This window comes from Nymphaea colorata, chromosome 13, assembly GCF_008831285.2.
Source record: "Nymphaea colorata isolate Beijing-Zhang1983 chromosome 13, ASM883128v2, whole genome shotgun sequence".
Lineage (NCBI taxonomy): Eukaryota > Viridiplantae > Streptophyta > Magnoliopsida > Nymphaeales > Nymphaeaceae > Nymphaea > Nymphaea colorata.
In genome coordinates, this window is record NC_045150.1 from 1,430,459 (window position 1) to 1,449,471 (window position 19,013).

Genomic DNA, 19,013 nt, shown 5'->3' on the forward strand with positions numbered 1-19,013 from the left:
AATGAGCCCATTTATGAAACACAAGCTTTATCACTCATCAGGAAAAATCTTGCCCAGCCCTTGAAAAGTCTCATCTGAAATGTTCCAATCAAGACCTTTGCCGAGTTGATTGAACAAGCAAGTTCAATAGAGGAAGGAATTGAGGAAGACAATTTTGATGGAATCATTGATCCTAAGTACCAGGAAGATTGAAAGAAATGAAAGAGGACACAATTGCCTGCACACTTTATAGCTAATGCTGACATTCAAAAAGACAACAACAACAATTATAGACATGACAAAGAAGTCAATCACAAGAAGAACAAGCAGTTTCCTAAAGGCAATGATGAAAGGAAAAATAAACACCCAAGTTGGATTTATGACCAAAAATTTACTCCCCTCAATCAGTCTCACAAGAAGATCCTAGAATACATCATCGTTAAAGGAACTATCGTCTTACCAAAAGTATCAGAGCCTTCGAAAATGATGAGAGGAAATAAAGAAAAACTATGTAAGTTTCATCGTGCCCTGCTTATGACACTGAGGATTGTTTTGTCATCAAAAACATTATCCAAGATTTCATCCACAAGGATCTCAAGATTGATGATGATAGCATCCCTAAGGTATTAAAGAATCCATTTTCTGATAATGGGAGGGCAGCAGTAGCCACAATCACCATGGGCACTCTACTCCCATATCATCCACATGAGCATATCCAACCTTGTGATGAAAGCAGTTCACATAAAGTCATGATGACAAATCATACAAAGAAACCTCTGAATTTTATTGCTATAATGAACGACAAGACAAAAAGTTCATCAAAAAGACTTCCATAATTCCAAGGACTTTTATCCTATGAAGTGACGATGATGAATCATTAGATGACTCTTTGAACAAATATCCATGCTACTTGGATGAGGTCCTCCCCTTAGAAGAGCATATGGTTGAGGAAGATTAGATTTGACCCTCTAAAGCCAGATTGCTCTTGATCGATCTTAAATATTTGTCATGATCTCACAGCCAAAACTTTGAGTTTTCGTAAAGAGAAATATAGCTTCGATGACATCAAGAACTACGGATATGATGGCCAATCATGAACAACAAAGGTACCCTCGACATGAACATGATCATCGAAAACATGAGTCATTGTATTGTATTTCACGTGATAGATGTACCACCATCATATAACATACTTTTGGGACAACCTTGGATCCACCAAATACGTGGAATCCCATCCACTCTTCATCAGTGCCTCAAATGGAATTTTGGCCCATTAGTCATCACCATACGTGCTGAGGATTCAGTCGAAAGGTTGGTGCAACCAATGCTCCCTATGCCAATTGATCCGGCAGATGTACCTAGCATATGAACAGTGAAGGACAGATAATCATCTGAGTTATCAAAAACACCCCTTGTATGTTCATTTTATGAAAAACCCTAAGAGATTTCAATTGCTTCTGAAAGGTGTCTATCATCCATTCACTGGCCTCGGGAAGAGCGAAGATGACATCTTGTAGTCAATTAGCATCCCTTTTCAGATGAACACCAGATGACTGAGATATCATGATGAAATTTGAAAAATATCGTGTTGACTGATAGTATTTACCTTTGTTTCAAATCCTCCCATAAATTTTGTAATCTTAAACTTCTTTTTGTCTGGTCTCATGAGAGGACCCTCTCTACGAACTAAGAATTTTTGATATGCAATGCAAGTCTTTTGTTATCAATTTTAATTTTGTTCAATTTTCCCTTTATCCTCCTCTTTACAGGATGTTGGAATTCAATGTCTCAGTTTCTTCTTTTTCCTCGGAAGTCCCCCCAAAAAGCATTTGTGAAACAAACAGTCAGTGAAATTGAACCTACGACAATACTCAAATCGAAATTACTAGTATTTACTTAGATTCAGTGACAAGAACATCCCTCGCCCTTAGTTACTGATCTGATTGAAGAGATTAATCTTGGAACCAGTGATAATCCTAAGATCATTCAAATTGGTATGAAAAAACTGGTGGACTTTCTTATAAGCCACCAAGAAATTTTCACATGGACCTATGAGGATATGTTGGGTTTAGATCCCCAGTTGGTTAAACATCGTTTGTTCTTAAATCTTAGTTTCAAGCCAGTTAAACAAAAATTGCGCAAGCTTGATCTTCGACTAGAAGGGCCTGTAAAAGAAGGGTTAGAAGACCTACTAAGGGAAAAATTCATTCATGCCATTGATTACACAAAATGGTAGGCTAATATCATTGTTGTCCCCAAGAAAAATGACAAAGTTAGATTATGCATTGACTTTCGAGACCTTAACAAAGACACGCCAAAAGATGATTATCCACTTCCAAACATTGATTTATTAGTGGACAGTACTACTGACAATGCCATGTTCTCTTTCATGGATGGATATTCGGGATATAACCAAATCAAATTAGCAATCAAAGATCAGCCTAAGACAATTTTTACTATAGAATGAGGCACTTTCTATTACACGGTGATGCCGATTAGGTTGAAGAATGCTGAAGAAACTTATCAAAGAGTCATGACCGCTATCTTCCGTGATGCACAAAATCATGGATGCATATATCGATGACATACTGATTAAGTCTAAGGAAAGAGAAGGCCACATTGAAACCCTCACCCAGGTATTCGAGACACTCTTACAGTACAAGCTTCATTTGAATAATAAAAAATGTGTATTTGGGGTTAAATCGGGTAAACTTTTAGGTTTCATGGTCAGTAAAAGGGGGATCAAGATGGATCTTACCAAACCTAAAACAATTATTGATATGCCACAACTACCAATATCAAGGAACTATGAAGTTTGCAAGGGCGAATCTAGTCCATCAGATGATTCATTTTCAATCTGGCCGTGAGATGCGAACCATTCCACCAGCTGTTGAGGAATGGTGTCAAGTTTGAATGGGGTTTTGAATGCCAACAATAGTTTGAAAAGATCAAGAGATATCTTCTAAATCCATCAATCTTAAAACCCTCAGTACTGAGTAGACCATTGCTACTTTACATCACAGTGAATGAATCAGCATGTGGCTGCTTTTTGAGACAATATGAGGAAGGAAGTCGCATCGAGCATGCAATTTATTACATTAGCAACACTTTTGTTCAATATGAAAAGAAATACTATCCAATAGAAAAAACTTGTCTAGCATTGGTTTGGATGTGTCAGAAGCTGAGACATTATTTGTTAGCTTGTGAGATCAAGATACTCTTCAAACTAAATCCTCTTAAGTACATCTTGGAACAACTCTTTCTTAATGGATGCATCATCAAATGGTAAGTTCTACTGATGCAATATGATCTTGAATATATGTCCTAGAAGTCAATCAAAGGACAAGCAATTGCGGATCAGTTAGTAGACTTTCTCCAGTATGAGGAAATGAGAACGAATAATGAGTTTTCAGATGAACACGTACTAAGTTTGGAAATAGTTTAGCTATGGAAGATGTACTTTGACGGATCCAAAAGCGTGATGGAAGCTGGTATATGCATTTTACTTATCACTTCGGAAGATGAAATGATCATGTGCTCTTTGAAACTTGACTTTCCATATACCCATAACATGGCTGAATACGAGGCCCTCATCGAAGGATTTCGTTCTTTATTAAGTTTCCAAGAAAAAAAGGTGCATGCCTTTGGCGACTTTCAACTTATCATAAACTAAGTGAATGAAGAATGACAAGTCAAAGATGAAAAATTGGTGCCATAGAAATCGCCACCTCCTTGATCCGTCAGTTTGAAGAAGTACAACTGACTCACATAAAAAGAGATTCGTGAGTCTTGGATCCAACCATATCCTTTCGAACCAATGAAGCAATTAGTTCTTTTGAGATTGGAAGATTAGAACACCCTGCTTTTGAAGTGGTGAAGTATGTTCTTCATATCCTAGAGGAGAATACGCATTGGTATCATGGCATTAAAAGATACATTGAAAGCGGAAAATTTCCGAATGAAATGACCAAAATTAAACAAAAAGCAATTCAATGTATGTCAGCGAGGTATGTTATTCTTGCAGATGTGCTATATAGATGAAGATTTAGTATTGAATACTCTCATTACCTTGATGAAGATGAGGCAAAGGAAGTCATCGAAGAGTTACATCGAGGAGACTGTGGGGGCCATGTTGGTTACCAAACCCTCACCAAGCAGATAATTTAAGCTGGATATTATTGACCCACTATGCAAAAAGATTGTCATCAATTCATCAAAATATGTAAAGAATGTCAACTGCATGCTCCAATGATCAATGCACCAGCCTATCATTTGCATTCTATAACATCTTCTTGGCCATTTTCAATGTGGGCATTCAATATAGTCGAACCAATATCTCTTGCAACTTCCAATGACCATAAGTACTTTCTTGCAGCAGCAGACTATTTTACCAAATGGGTAGAAGTCGTCATGCTCAGAACAGTGGAAGGACGTCATGTAGTGTCATTCATTCACAAAAATCTTCTTTGCAGATTAGGAGTCCCTCATGATATAGTATCTGACAATGAGACTCATTTTGAAAATGAAAAGATGAGACAGTTGTGCAGTAAATACCGTGATTCCATCTTCAAAAGCTTATACATATATACATATATGTATATAAGTATGAAGATACTTATCTTTCCCTCTTTCAAAATCTTTCATTTAGTGATCTTGTTCGCACCCCTCTCCTATTTTAAGGAGGTCGAAATGCGAGTCAGCAAAATTCTTTTAAAATTGGGGTTTTGAGAAAATTTTCAAGAGAAAGGGATCCGCCCGTCGGTACGAGGTCCAACCGTTCCTGCCGCCTTTAACAGGGGTAATTAGACCAAGGACTAAGGATCATTTGGATCATGTACAAGTTATTGATGCAAATCCTATATGCTTATGTATTGGGGTTTTGAATTCAAGAACCGAAATTCATTTTTTGAATAAATGAATTTGAATATTGGGGGGTTTTCAAGTTGGTTTAAAAACCTTTGTTTTGGTGTTATTTGAAACACATAATTCTTGAGGATTTTGCAGATTTGGAATCGAGTTCTTTGTTGTGAACTCTAGATGATGATGATCATCTTATGATCAAAATTGATTTTAAACTCTTCTTTTGTCAAATCATGTGATTTGTAGAATTTATTCTTTTGAAAGAACATAGGTTCCAAATTGTTAGAAAATATGTTGTTTTCCAAATACACTTTGGCCAAGGTTAAGAATGCATTGCTTGTGTTTTCTTTTGAAGTTAAGTGAGGTTTACAAATTCTCATTGCAATATGACTTGGTCACTTTTTGCAACTCAAATTTGAATCACTTAATTTCTTGAGAATGTGCATGTGGTGCTATTGAGTTTGAGTGAAGGTGAATGCATGAAACGGGAAGGAAAACTATATGGAACATTCATTCTTCTCTCTCTCATAATCCCTCAAGATTGATTCATATGAAACATACATTCTTCACTCTCTCTTAATCTCTCAAAGTCCATATTATACGTCATACAATCTATGCATGAGGATTGATTAAAATGTAGGACTTTCTCTATATGTGCTCATTGTATGATTAAGCACATGAATTAGACATGTAGTCCATAAGCTTGAGGCTTGACATAAAATTATCAAAATGATGAAAATATATAAATGATGTCAAGTTCAATCTTGGAAATGGATGGGAGACGTGGATGACATCCACTTTCGTTTCAAAATAGCTAAAAATCAGACCTTGTATTGATTTAAATAGCTGAAAATTGTGGACATTGATTCCAATAAATATCTTATTTCTTAGATGGAAATGACAAGTCTTTCAAATAGTTTCAAATTCCAGATTTGATAGTAATGAGATCGTCAACTCTTTTGGATGATTCTAGGATAATTGGCCTTTCAAATATGTAAATTTTAATATTCTTAAACCAATTCCTATGAAATATGGTCTGATTTCAACAACATACATACATCTTACGTATGAGTTTGCTGAAATTAAGTAAAAATGAAATGAAAATGATTTCATAGCCTTGCACTATGAAAATCAATCAAAACGAACATCCTTCTTAAAAACCAGTTTGGAAACATATTCCAACCTGATTTTAAGAGAAAAAAAAGATTTTTAACAAGAGATTGGACACATGTATGTATATATATAACAACGTATATATATATACATACCTTACTCTTCAAAATGAAATTTTATCAAGGGACCGCATGATTCATGAATCATGATGATTCATGGCTGGGTTCTTTTATGTAGGAAGATTGAAAACTTGTTTCAAATCTTCCCTACTATCCTTGATTAATTAAATTGAAAGACATGAATCAAAATGACTGTGAATAAGAAAGAAAATAAAACAATACTCAAGCTTATTCATCCATCATTTCTCCATGCAAGGGTGGATCACATTCATAAGAACGTATCCATCCCTTATAGGCATTTTCATCATACACGATGCAGCAAAATCACTCTCTCACCGTGGGATTCTCTCATGGTAGGGAGTTCAAAATGGTATTAAGTTGGTTCCTTTGAAAGGGACGTGGCCTTGAGGCCCATTTCAAAATTTGATACGAGGGTTCATATTTAAGAAAAACCGACATATGCATGCATTATGCATTAACATGTTCATTGAAGCGTAGGTTTCCCTTAGCTGGACATCATTACCAGCCGTAAGCAAATGAAAATAAACCCTCCCATGAATTGATGGAATTAAAATAAATCAACAATAAGCTAAAGTAGAAGAGAAGTGAGTTAAAATCACCTACCTTGCGGTCGGTCTTGATGCTTGTCCTTCGTCTTCACTTGTTTTCTAACTCGAGCAATCCTAAGCAAGAATCCAACCGTGGATTCAAGCTTAGCAAAGCTAGAATAAGAAATAGTTTGCTTGCTGGAATTTGGAATAGAGAATGAGAGAGCTTCTCTTCACAAAAATCCTAAGTGAGGGTCCACTTAAACACCCTAACTTAGCAAACTCGATAGAGAGAATGAAGAAGAAAATGAGAGAAAGGAGAGAAGAAATCTTGGACGAATCTTCTTGCTCCTCCTTGGCTTCTCTCTCCAAGCTCCTTGGCTGCAACACTTGATGAAATACTCCAAAAATTCGTCCTCCTCCTTGGTGGCCAAAGGGAGGTTTATATAGAGGAGGAGGTGGTAGGTTCAACCACCTTCTTAACTCACCTTGGGAACTTGCTTAAGACCTTGGGGACTTGTAAAATGAGTTAAATAGGCTTTAAAGGCTCTAATTGACCATTTCTCGGTCCATTTCCACGAGCTAGATGGGCTGGGCTAGGTTTGGTCAACATGGGTTCAGACCTAGGTGATCAACTTGACCAAAATTTTGGACGAAAATGCCCTTGCACAGGGTTTGGTCCTTATTTTGTACTATTTATTTATTTTTTGTTTGAAATCGAGCTTGTAAGGTTAAAACCTAGTTACTAAGCTCCAAATGCCATTGAATTATGATAATTCAATTTAAATTTTAATAAAATTCAAAAATTTTATCAAATTTGGTTCGAAAAGGGTATTTTCGTCCAAAACTTGATTGAAAATGGATTTCAACTGAATCAAACTTTCACTTGAGAAATTGAATTTAAATTTGGTATTTTATTCATACATTTGACAAATCAAAATGTTTATTTGCCTTTCATAAACCAATTTAGGTCTTTTAATCTTAATTTGACCGCAGAAGGGCAAAATTGTCCAAATTAATCAATTTCAACCAATTGACCAAAGTCAAAGCTCATTTGTGAGTAGTTTGACTTTGTTTGAGGTAATTTGATAAATTTGGGTCAAGAAAGCTCTTAATTGAGCTAAATTATACTTTGACTGAGTTTAGTCAAAGTGGGTTTGGTTCGGTCAAAGTCTATTTTCGTCCATTAATTGGATCATGAGACAGACTTACGTTTTGACTGTGTTGAGTCCGTGCTGACTGAACCTAGCTAGAATTGGCACCACTTTTGGGTGCACCCAGGTCAAACCTACTTGGATTAAGTAGGTTAGGTGAGTTTGACCAGCTTAGTTATTGCTTTTTGGAAATTGACTCTTCTTTAAAGAGGACCTAGTTAAAGAAGAGAGAGAGATATATAAATGTCTCTCTTTTCCTAGGTTTCTCATTCATTTCTCCTTGAAAATGACTTTTCTTCATTTAATTTGAGAGAAAATATTTATTTATTTATTTATTTTTAAATGGAGGGGGGCTCTTGACCACACGGGCTAGGTGGGGCCCACACGTGGGTCCCACGTAGCATTCTAGACTGAATTAGATCCAATTCTTGGATCTAAGTCAAAATTTGAATTTTGCAATTGGATTTGGATTTCAAATCCTAAATTGGACATAGTTTGAACATGTAATCCTGCATTGGGATTTGTGTCATAAGTTAAATTCATAATTCGAATCCAAATTACGTTTAGGTTTGAAATTGACATTAAAATTGTAAAATTTCACAATTCTTTTGAGAAATTTTCATATTGCTTCAATTTTGATGTGGAAAAATTTGGGGTGTTAACAGATGCCCCTCTTTGGGGTTAAGCAAGTTGTTGAATTTGCTTAATAGCAAAGATTCACGCACCAAATTTTTGCAAATCGTTTGGAAAATCCATTTTTCAAATGATGTTGAACCATCCTCGCTCGAGGGGAAATGCTAGGCATGAACCTGAAATAAGAAGATTTTTGTCCATCTCATTGGAGACTTTATAGATGAATTAATGTTGGTTGAAAAATTTTGCAATTGTGAAAGTTTTTGCATTTGATGCTTGGAGAACTTAGCTCTTGATGCCTTCTAGACCATTGGTAAGTGCTTTTTCTCTCCTTTCACTTAGTTTTTCACATACTCGTTTCTGCTTTTGAATTTTGATTTTCTTTTTGAGACACCCTTCACTCTTGGGAGAAATTCCTCACCACCCCAAAAGCTACTACGGAGTTCCACCGCTTTGATGGTTTTGTGTAGTTTCATTTGTGCAATATCAAGTCTATCGGGCTTTCTTCTGAACCCTTGTACCGAGTTTTGGGCCGGTAACTCCTAAACTAGTTGGCCTCAGGGTACCAAATGTAAAACACTCATCGGGCTTACTTGCTAGAATTCAGAAGGCTTTAGGAGACTTAATATAAGCAAAATGTTCATGAATTGCTTTTTAGCTTCACGGCGTAAGCATAGGTCATATGCTCACCCGCGCCTGCTAAGCTTTGAACAAGAGGAACAACTACACTCACCCCGAGCTCATTGCTCAATTCATTTCGCTTGATAGTTTTTCTAGCATCTTGCCAAGGTCTTTTAGGTGACAAGGCTTTTTCTTATGGCATCTCATGCTAGACCTTTACAAATGCCGATTGTCGGGACCAACATTAATTGCTATACATTAGTCCGTCAATGTATGTGAAAATTCTTGCATATTTCAAGCCGATGCCCTTGTAATTGTCCTCAAGACATGGGCTGAGTTTGAAAATTTTGATGCATTTTTGAAACTTTTCCCTAAGGGATACCATGCCCCTTAGTTGGTTCGAAAATTGTTACAAATGTGCTTATCAAAGCACAACTATTTTGAAATTTTTTGAATTGCAAATTCAAGTATAGAATTTTTTGAGATGCAAAGCATTAATTGGATCGGGGATTTCAACCCCATCGGCATCAATCAGCCGATAAGAATTGTGAGGTAGAACCTCTTTGACAACATATGGTCCTTCCCAGTTCGGCGCCCATTTTCCTTTGGGTCTACTCCTGAGTGGAACTATGGATCTTAAAACAAGATCATTTACCTGAAATTTTCTTTCAATGACTGATTTGGCATAATGTTGGGTGACTCTCTTACGATAGACTTCGGCATGCTCTGCCACTTGTAGTCTTTTCTTGTCTAAGAGGTCTAATTGAGCAAGTCTCTTTTTTTGATATTTGCTAATTGAGAGTTCAACGAGAGCAGCAAATTTCATTGCTGGTTTTTGGACATGTAATGGAAGGACAATTTCCGTTCCATATACTAATTCTGTTGGTGTAGCATTGGTGGGTGTCTGAATTGTGGTTCGATACGCCCAAAGTGCATTGTGCATTTTCTCGTGCCAATCTCGGCTTGTTTCAACAGTCCTTTCTAAGACACGAATCAAAATCTTGTTGGTTGCTTCTGCCTGACCATTACCTTGAGGGTAATATGGGGCATAAAAGTGATGTTGTATTTTGTGTTTGTGATAGAGATTGCGCATTTTCTCATTTTTGAAATGAGTACCGTTATCAGAAACAATATCATGCGGGATGCCAAATCTACACAAAAGATTTTTGTGAATGAAGGACACTACGTGTTGTCCTTCGACTTTTTTTAAAGTGATTGCTTCCACCCATTTGGTGAAGTAATCTGTAGATGCAAGAAAATACCTATGTCCATTTGAGGCAGGTGGATTGATTGGACCGACTACGTCGAAGGCCCACATGGAGAATGGCCATGGTGAGCTGACCGAATGAAGGTACGCTGCTGGAGCATGAATTGATGGTGCATGCAACTGACATTTGATGCATTTCTTGACAAATTGGTAACAGTCTCTTTGCATTGTGGGTCAATAGTACCCTGCTCTGACTATCTGCTTGACGAGGGTCTGATACCTTACATGTCCCCCACAAATTCCTTCATGGGCTTCTTGAATGACTTCTAGTGCCTCATTTGCATCGAGACATCTAGCATATTCTGTGCTGAATCCTTTTTTGTATAGGATATCGGCTAAAATGAAATATCTTGAAGACATGTGTCTCAAAACTCTTTGCTCTTTTCGAGACATTTCTGGTGGGAGTGTTCCAGTTTGGAGAAAATCCTTGATGTTCTGATACCATGGTGTTTCTCTACTTTCTGCTTGCAACACCTGTTCTGGTATGACAAAAGATGGTTGTTCGAGTCTTCCAACTTCAAAAGATCTGATAGATTCTCCAGGTTTGAAGGCAATGGTAGAGCCTAAACTGGCTAAACCATCTGCTATTGGGTTAAATTCTCTTTTGACATGTAAGAGTTGACATTCCTCAAACTGTCTTAAGAGGGAAGCTGCTAACTCTTGATATGAGATCAATTTTTGATCTTTGACTTGCCAATCTCCATTGACCTGACTGACAGCTAAGAGAGAATCTCCAAAAATGCGAACTCTCTGCACTTTAAATTTGAGCAACATTTTGAGTCCTTGGATTAGGGCCTTGTACTCTGCCATATTATGCGTGCAGGAAAAATTCAATTTGAGAGAGGAAGGAATCATTTCCCTTTCTGGTGTAATGAAAAGTATCCTAATGCCTGCCCCAACTGTGCTCTTAGATCCATCAAAGTACATCTCCCAAATCGGCTCTGGTTCAGTCGTCAGGATTTGCTCATCTGGAAAATCATCATTTGTTCTAATTTCTTCATATAGAGGAAAATCTGCCAATTGGTCTGCAATGGCTTGCCCCTTGATTGATTTTTGTGACACATATTTCAAATCATATTGCATCAGCAAAACCTACCACTTTGCTATCCTTCCATTCAGAAATGGCTGTTCGAGGATATATTTGAGTGGATTAAGTTTGGATAAAATTTTAAATTCGCAAGCCAATAGATAATGCCTTAATTTTTGACACAAGTTTTTTCCATGTGCGAGTAATTCTTTTCATACTGCACAAATGTCTTATTGATGTAATAAATGGCATGTTCTATTCGACATCCTTCTTTATATTGAGCCAAAAATCCACCACAGGCTGAATCGTTAACTGTGATGTAAAGGAGTAGAGGTTTCCCCAAAATTGGAGGTTTTAAAATTGGTGGGCAAAGGAGATACTTCTTGATCTTTTCAAATGAGGCTTGACATTCATGTCCCCATTCAAATTTGACTCCTTTCCGCAGTAAATGGTTGAAGGGTTCGCACCTCATGGCAAGATTAGATATAGACCTTCTAATTGACTGAATTCTGCCTTGCAAGCTGCGTAGCTCCTTAAGATTTGTTGGTGATGACATTTCGATGATCGCCTTTGCTTTGGAAGGATCCATCTCGATTCCCTTTTTGCTGACCATAAATCCCAAAAGCTTACCGGATTCCACACCAAATACACATTTTTGTGGATTCAATCTAAGTTTGTATTGTAAGAGTCTATCAAAAACTTGAGAAAAAATGTTGATGTGATTCTCCCTTGTTTTTGACTTAATTAGTAGATCATCTTCATATGCATCCATGATTTGATGCATTTGGTCATGAAAAATAGCTGCCATAGCCCTTTGATATGTTGCCACAGTGTTCTTCAAACCAAATGGCATTACTGTATAGCAGAAGGTACCCCATGGGGTCGTAAATGATGTTTTAGCTTGATCTTGAGCAACCAACTTAATTTGGTTATAACAGGAATATCCATCCATAAAGGAGAACATAGCGTGACCTGCGGTACTGTCTACCAACAAGTCAATGTTTGGAAGTGGGTAGTATCCTTTGGTGTAGCCTTATTCAAATCTCTGAAATCGATGCAAAGCCGAATTTTGCCATTTTTCTTTGGGACTACCACAATGTTTGCTAACCATTCAGGATAGTCGATTGTTCGGATGAACCCTGCCTTTAGTAGGTCTTTTAGATAGAAAAAGTTCCATACTTCTGATTCAACTTGAAGTATACAAAATAGGATTCTTCATGCATATAACTCTCTCATAATATCAGTTGATATAACCCTAAATTGGTCAATATTTGAGAGGGCTTGAGACATTCCCTACCTGATTGTCTAGAGCAGCCAAGACTGGCCAATGCACACCAATTTTTATAAGGTTGTTTTGCAAATTGAATGTGAAAGATATAACATTCAGGATGGGTATGCAAGAGGATTATGATCCACTGCCTGGACAAGAAGACCAAACTTCTCTTCTCCCAACCCATCCCCAAATGCTTACTTGGTCCATAGCTGCTTTGATATTGTGGTAGAATCAGTGCACCCTCAACTTGATGCAACATTCTACCTCCAAAAAAGATATAGCATTCTATAATAATAAGAGGGTAGCCATGGTTATCTTGTTAGTGGTAGCAGAAATCTAGTTACTGTTAGTTAAAAAGCCATATTATATATCTTTATGATTAAAGTTCTTGACGACTACAATTCTCTCAAAAAATACTAAAAGAAAGTTAATATGTTCATACATATTTCTAGAGATACATAGTCACATAGGGCACATGATATTCTTAATTATTGTTAAGCTTAATTGAGCCATAGCAAGTCTGGGTACTAATGATATATAGATGTAGTGCTCTAAGATATTCCTAATCATTTTCTAGTGGGGATTGTAACTTCAAAGGAAATATATAGTTGATCTAGTGCTAGTTATGGTAGAAGGGCGTGGTGATTGTAAAATCATATCTCTAATGCTTTTAGAAAAATTGTTTAGTTTTCTACAAAACTAAGAGCACCTAAATTCAATATGAAAGGATGGAAAAGATTGAACCCATTCTTTGTGAAACTCCTTTTTTTTATTCCGTCATCTAAGGCTTTGTTTGGATGGAGGGAAAGGGAGGTAAAGGAATGGAAAGGGTGGTCATTCCTGTGTTTGGTAAGCTATTTAGGAGGAAGGAAATAATAGAAAAATATAAAAATGTGTCCGGATGCAGAGGAAAGAAAAAGAAAATGATTGCATAGTGTAATTCCGATCCCTCCAAAAATGGAGAGATTCAGATGGAATGGAAAGACTCTTGACCAAAGTGATAGTTATACTTTCCATTATTTCTCCCTAGACCTTTCCATGCACGAGTCCACTGGTTCTTCTCAGCCATCGAATGCCTTGTGCCAATGAGAAAACTATGAATGCAGAAAAATGAACTTCTGCCCCTCTGTTGGCAGGGTTGATTTGATTACTCCCTGATGGAGGGTGCCTTGCATTGTTTATTGCAAAAAGCTTTTAAGAAACTTCTGATCATGAGTGTATTTTCGTTAATATTTCATCAAAAACTATGTTAACTTGTAAAATATTGCAACCTTCGAATAGCAAAATTAAATATCCCCACTGTTATACTATAGCTCCTAGACAGCACACTGGATCAGCAGGTTTTATTTTAAGAGTCAGAATATATGTTTGCGTTTTGCTAAATCGAAAATATAACTAATGTATGAAAAATAAGCATTATGCATATGCTCTTACAATTTACGAGAGAAAAATATGCAAAACTTTAATCCTCATATGCTACTGTAGCTTTTAACTATTTTTTTATAACTATTTTCTACAAAAATTTTTAAGAAAAGGGATATATCAAGGCACCAGACTTGAAGCATACATGGACCAAAGATTACTTTAACCTTGATCAAGAAAATTATGGTAATAAAATATTTAAAAGTCATTCTAAAAGAAATAAATAAATAACATGGTAATAATAAAATAAAATTTATGCTATATATAAAATATATATTTTTATACATGTGGCTCTCTTGAATCAGGTCATACAATTGAATCATTAATATTTTTAAATATTTTGATCTAACTATTTTATTTGGATAATAAGTTTGAAAGTCTTTAGGAGCATTATCATAAACTAACTTAAATTCTCTTGTTTCCTTTCCTTGATGCAGTTCTGAGAAACATGGTTTTAATAATTTCTTTTATTTCTTTTCTTTTCTACCCAAACAAGCTTTTATAAACATCACTTCCCTTCCCTTCCATTCCTTTCCTTTCCTTTCATTTCCTTTGCTTCCCTTTATTTTTTTTTTATTTCCCTTTCCATCCATTCTTTTCCCTCATTTTTCCTCCATCCAAACAGGGTGCAATAGTTTACCATGGAGTTCCCCAGGCAAACCTCTCTCTCTCTCTCTCTGTGTGTGTGTGTGTGTGTGTGTGATTAAGGCCAGCGTCAGCCACCACCGACTTGCTATTATTGCCTAAGGAAGAAAATACACAGTAAGTTGTTTCTTGCATTTTTATCCTCTTACTACATTTCGTTTCTGAATCATTCTTCTCTCAATTTCCTGTTCTTATTTGAAGAACCATTTGGGTACTCTGTGTATGATTTTCCTGTGCGAAAGCCTCCTAGGAAACAATTAATTTGTTTAACCCATACAATTGCTCGTTTGTTGAGTTATCTCAACTTCATCATTCTCACTTGATATGTGCGATTTGGTTTTTGTGTATATACTGGTTTAAGGTTTTTTTTTATTAGTGCATATGTTGTTTGATTCATCAGAAAGATATATAGGTTTTTTCTCTTTATATTCTCTTTTATCCTCAGTGAAGAACTGAAGTTGGTTTGCACTTTCACTCTTGATAATATAATCTTCAACCATACCATGAACAATTGCATCTCAGAATTGCATGAACAGGAGGTGCGGACATCTTCATTTTGGTCTGCTTAGCTTTATGAACTTTGCTTGGGTTGATTCAACGTAGGATGAAACTTATGTTGAATTGGATCTCGAATTTGATAGTCTTCTTTTTTTTATCTGGATTAGCTTTGTGTAGTATAAAAATTGTTCCTTGGGCATACCAATCCACGGAAGCCAAAATATGTTAATGGTGGGTTTACATCGAACTTTGATGACGTCTGAAGAGGACTGGAGGCACGTTGATTAGTAGCAGATTAAATAGGATTATAGTCATGAAGGGTGATTAGATGATCTAGTCTAATATCTTTGATCTTTGTCTACCAGGGGAAGTTCTATCTAGCTTTCTATTGATGGAGGAGCCAAATGAGGGATCGTCATGTGCTGTTCACCAGCAATCTCAAACGAGCTTCAGGAAGAAACGGCATTCAAAGCAGTTGGCACTGAGCCACCTGTCATTAATGTAGTCTGGAAGCTACTATTTTGATGCCTCCTGGTGGGTGTTAAGAATGGTCGTTTCTTTGTTGTCTCCTTCCATTGCCTTGACAAGCAAGGTAACCTCATACTTCAGGACACCATAGAATATTGAAGTGTACATTGTTCCTCACCATCTCCCATGGAACAACATTGCCTAAGCCTAGTGCTTATTCTCTTTCAATGTTGTACTTCTTGTCATGTTGATTTCTCACTGGATGAGCATATTTCTTTGTTATCTTTGAGCAAAAATCAGAGTTCGAGAAAGAAACCATCAAACTCATTGCCACTTTTGTTCTTGGTTCGAGAACTTCTCTTTTTTTGTTAGAACTTGAAGTAGACTTTATGATGATTTTGAATCCGTATACGGGCCTAAATGCTTATCAAAGGTGAAACTAGTTTTGTGCATAATGACTGTTGCCATACAATTGTGCATCCTTTTTAATCTGGAAGTTGTCAGAGATGGGTGCTCTCGTGGGATTAATGTTGTGAAGGTCACTGAGTGTTCTTTCAAATTGGAGACTTCGACGGTGACTTGTTCTTGAAAATCTGTTTCTACTGTTAGAACTCATGTCATGTTGAATCCTGTAACCAAGGTAGTTCACGTGAATCCATGGTGATGTCTAATGCATTGAGGCATCCCATTACACCTAACTACCGTTCATGATCAGGCATAACTCTGGCTAGTTGTACTCGACCTGTAGAGCGCAAACAAGTATGGTTGGAAGACCTTAGACTGGCATTGTGCTGTCTCGGCTAGTTCAACTGTGAACTTGTTACTCACTCTACATTAACCAATTTCACGGTACCATTTTTAGCATTTCCAAGTTTCTAAGTGAGTTTATTTTGGAAGTTATGATGAAAACATGAAGCAGATGCTTACACAGGCAACAAAGAGGCCAATACTATTGAAAAACAAGAGTTTTTTCACTTTTTACTGGCAAAATATGTGTATATATTATTGCACAAACGAATGCTATCTTGTGTACATAATGTTATGGGTTAGAAGGCAATGTGTCTCACCCTCTTCTAACCTTTTTGAAAGAGTAGGTCCTTTCAATGAAGGCAATTCCTATCTCTTTCTGGAATGTATGATTGCGGAAATGTTAAATTCCAGGGCATTGGGAGATTTATAAGCATGATCATAGTTTCTATGATGCTGAAAGTTCCTTTAAGAAAAAGAAGATCAACCCACATTACCCTGTTGTCTGCCTATTGGTTCATTGTTAGGCCACTGCCTGGGATAATCAGTTAAAGTTCAAGTCACACGATGAGGGAAGGAACCATTGTGAAAGTCTCCCAACCGAACTGATACCCCAGCCAAATAAACCTTAATAGGACAATGAATACACAAGGGGGCCCTCACACAATCTTCACTATAACACTATAATGTTCTCCAAGCAATGCAAGGCTAGCACAATGTGCGACGATAGGCCAAAACCACTCACAACTCACTCAAGCAAACGATAACAAACCACCCTGTAATACATGCCTATGAGTCGGCCAAACCATACCCAATCCCCAGAACATTCTACAAATGGGCTGTACGGGCTAGGGCCTATGGCCTCTGGGTGCTAGGACCATTCATCAGTAGTCATGTTGATAGCCTTTAGCCAAGATGGCCCATACCAACTACAAAACCTCACGCTAAAACAGAGAAGACAAGATGTAACATGGCTCAACCATTTTAAGTTTACAGGAAATTATTCTTCTTTCTTGTTGATTTTCTCAAGTCAAGAGATATCTTTATATACTTAGTTTACACGTTTATCAACTCCCCAGTTCTTGGGATTTACTTGATTTACACAATTGTGAGTTTCCTCATTTTGTGGAATAGTTACTAAACTAAGGTTATCTTTATCAGCGTAAATAAATCTTTCAATAACACTGACTTTATTTTCAATGGCAATATTGGAGTCTTTGATTTTGTTGTTGCCAAGTTGGTTGTGTGCCTTATTATCCCCCTGCAAGATGAACACTCGAGGAAGAGTGTTTTGCTTGAAGCGTAAGTTCTCAAAAGCAGTTTGAGCTAGAGGATTCGTGAGAATATCAGCCAAATGATTAGTACTAGGAATATAGCACACTTCAAGATGATGCTTCACAATATGGTCCCAAACAAAATGAACGTCGATCTCAATGTGCTTGCTTCTATTATGAAACACAAGATTTACAAAAGGAGAAGTTGCACTGATATTATCACACCATAAGCATAGAATGTGCGGCATAGTGATGTGCAATTTCTGAAGTAAATAGGTGAGCCATAACGCTTCAAAAGAACAAGAAGCTAAAGCATGATATTCTGCCTTGGCACTAGACCGAGTAACAATGGGCTCTTTGTGAGCAAACCATGAGACAAGAGATGAACCCATGAAGATAGCAAATCCTCCATTAGACTTTTGATCATCAACATTTCTAGCCCAATCTGCATCAATGTAAGCATCAATATGAAAATTGGTGGCTGGTTTTAAGAGAAGGTCAGAAGATATTGTTGCCGTAGCGTAAAATACGTTTGACCGTGGTCAGGTGGACTATAGTAGGATGCTGCTTGTATTGACAAACTTGTTAACAGCAAAAGAGAGATCAGGCTGCGTAAGAGTGAGATACTGAAGTGCTCCAACAAGTTGCTGATAGGGAGTTGATTCTGGTAAGAGCTCCTGATCATGTTTGGACAGTATGAATGAAGTCGACATAGACATCAAATTTGGCTTTGCATTAACCATGTTAGCCTTCTCGTGGAGATCAAGCATGTATTTTTCTTGAGAAAGAAACAGACCTTTGGAAGACAACGATGCCTGTATACCCAGAAAGTAGTGGAGGAGTCCAAGATTTTTGATGCTGGATTATTGATCGGGAGTGTTAATGATTGACTCAATCATTGTAGTGCGGTTGCCCGTAATAATGATGTCATCAACATGAATCAAAATATAAAGCACAAAATCTTGCCAAAAGCACATAAAGAGAGAAGGATCAACCTTAGACCTAATGAAACCAAAAGAGACCAAAAAAGTGGTGAGGCGGTGGAACCAGGTCCAAGCGAATTGTTTTAAACCATAAGTGGCCTTATGCAACTGAAAAACGTGTTGGGAAAATTTGTCATCAATGAAATCAGGAGGCTGTGCCATATATACTTTCTCAGTGAGAACTTCGTGCAGAAATTCATTATGAACATGAAGTTGACGAATAGTCCACCCATAAGTGATGGCAATCGTAAGGAAGACTCTTATAGATGTGGGTTTGACTATGGGACTGAAGGTTTTGAAGTAGTCAATGCCATGTTCTTGGGTATAGCCTTTGGCAACTAAGCGAGCATTGTACCATTCAAGTGTGCCATGAGCTTTCTTC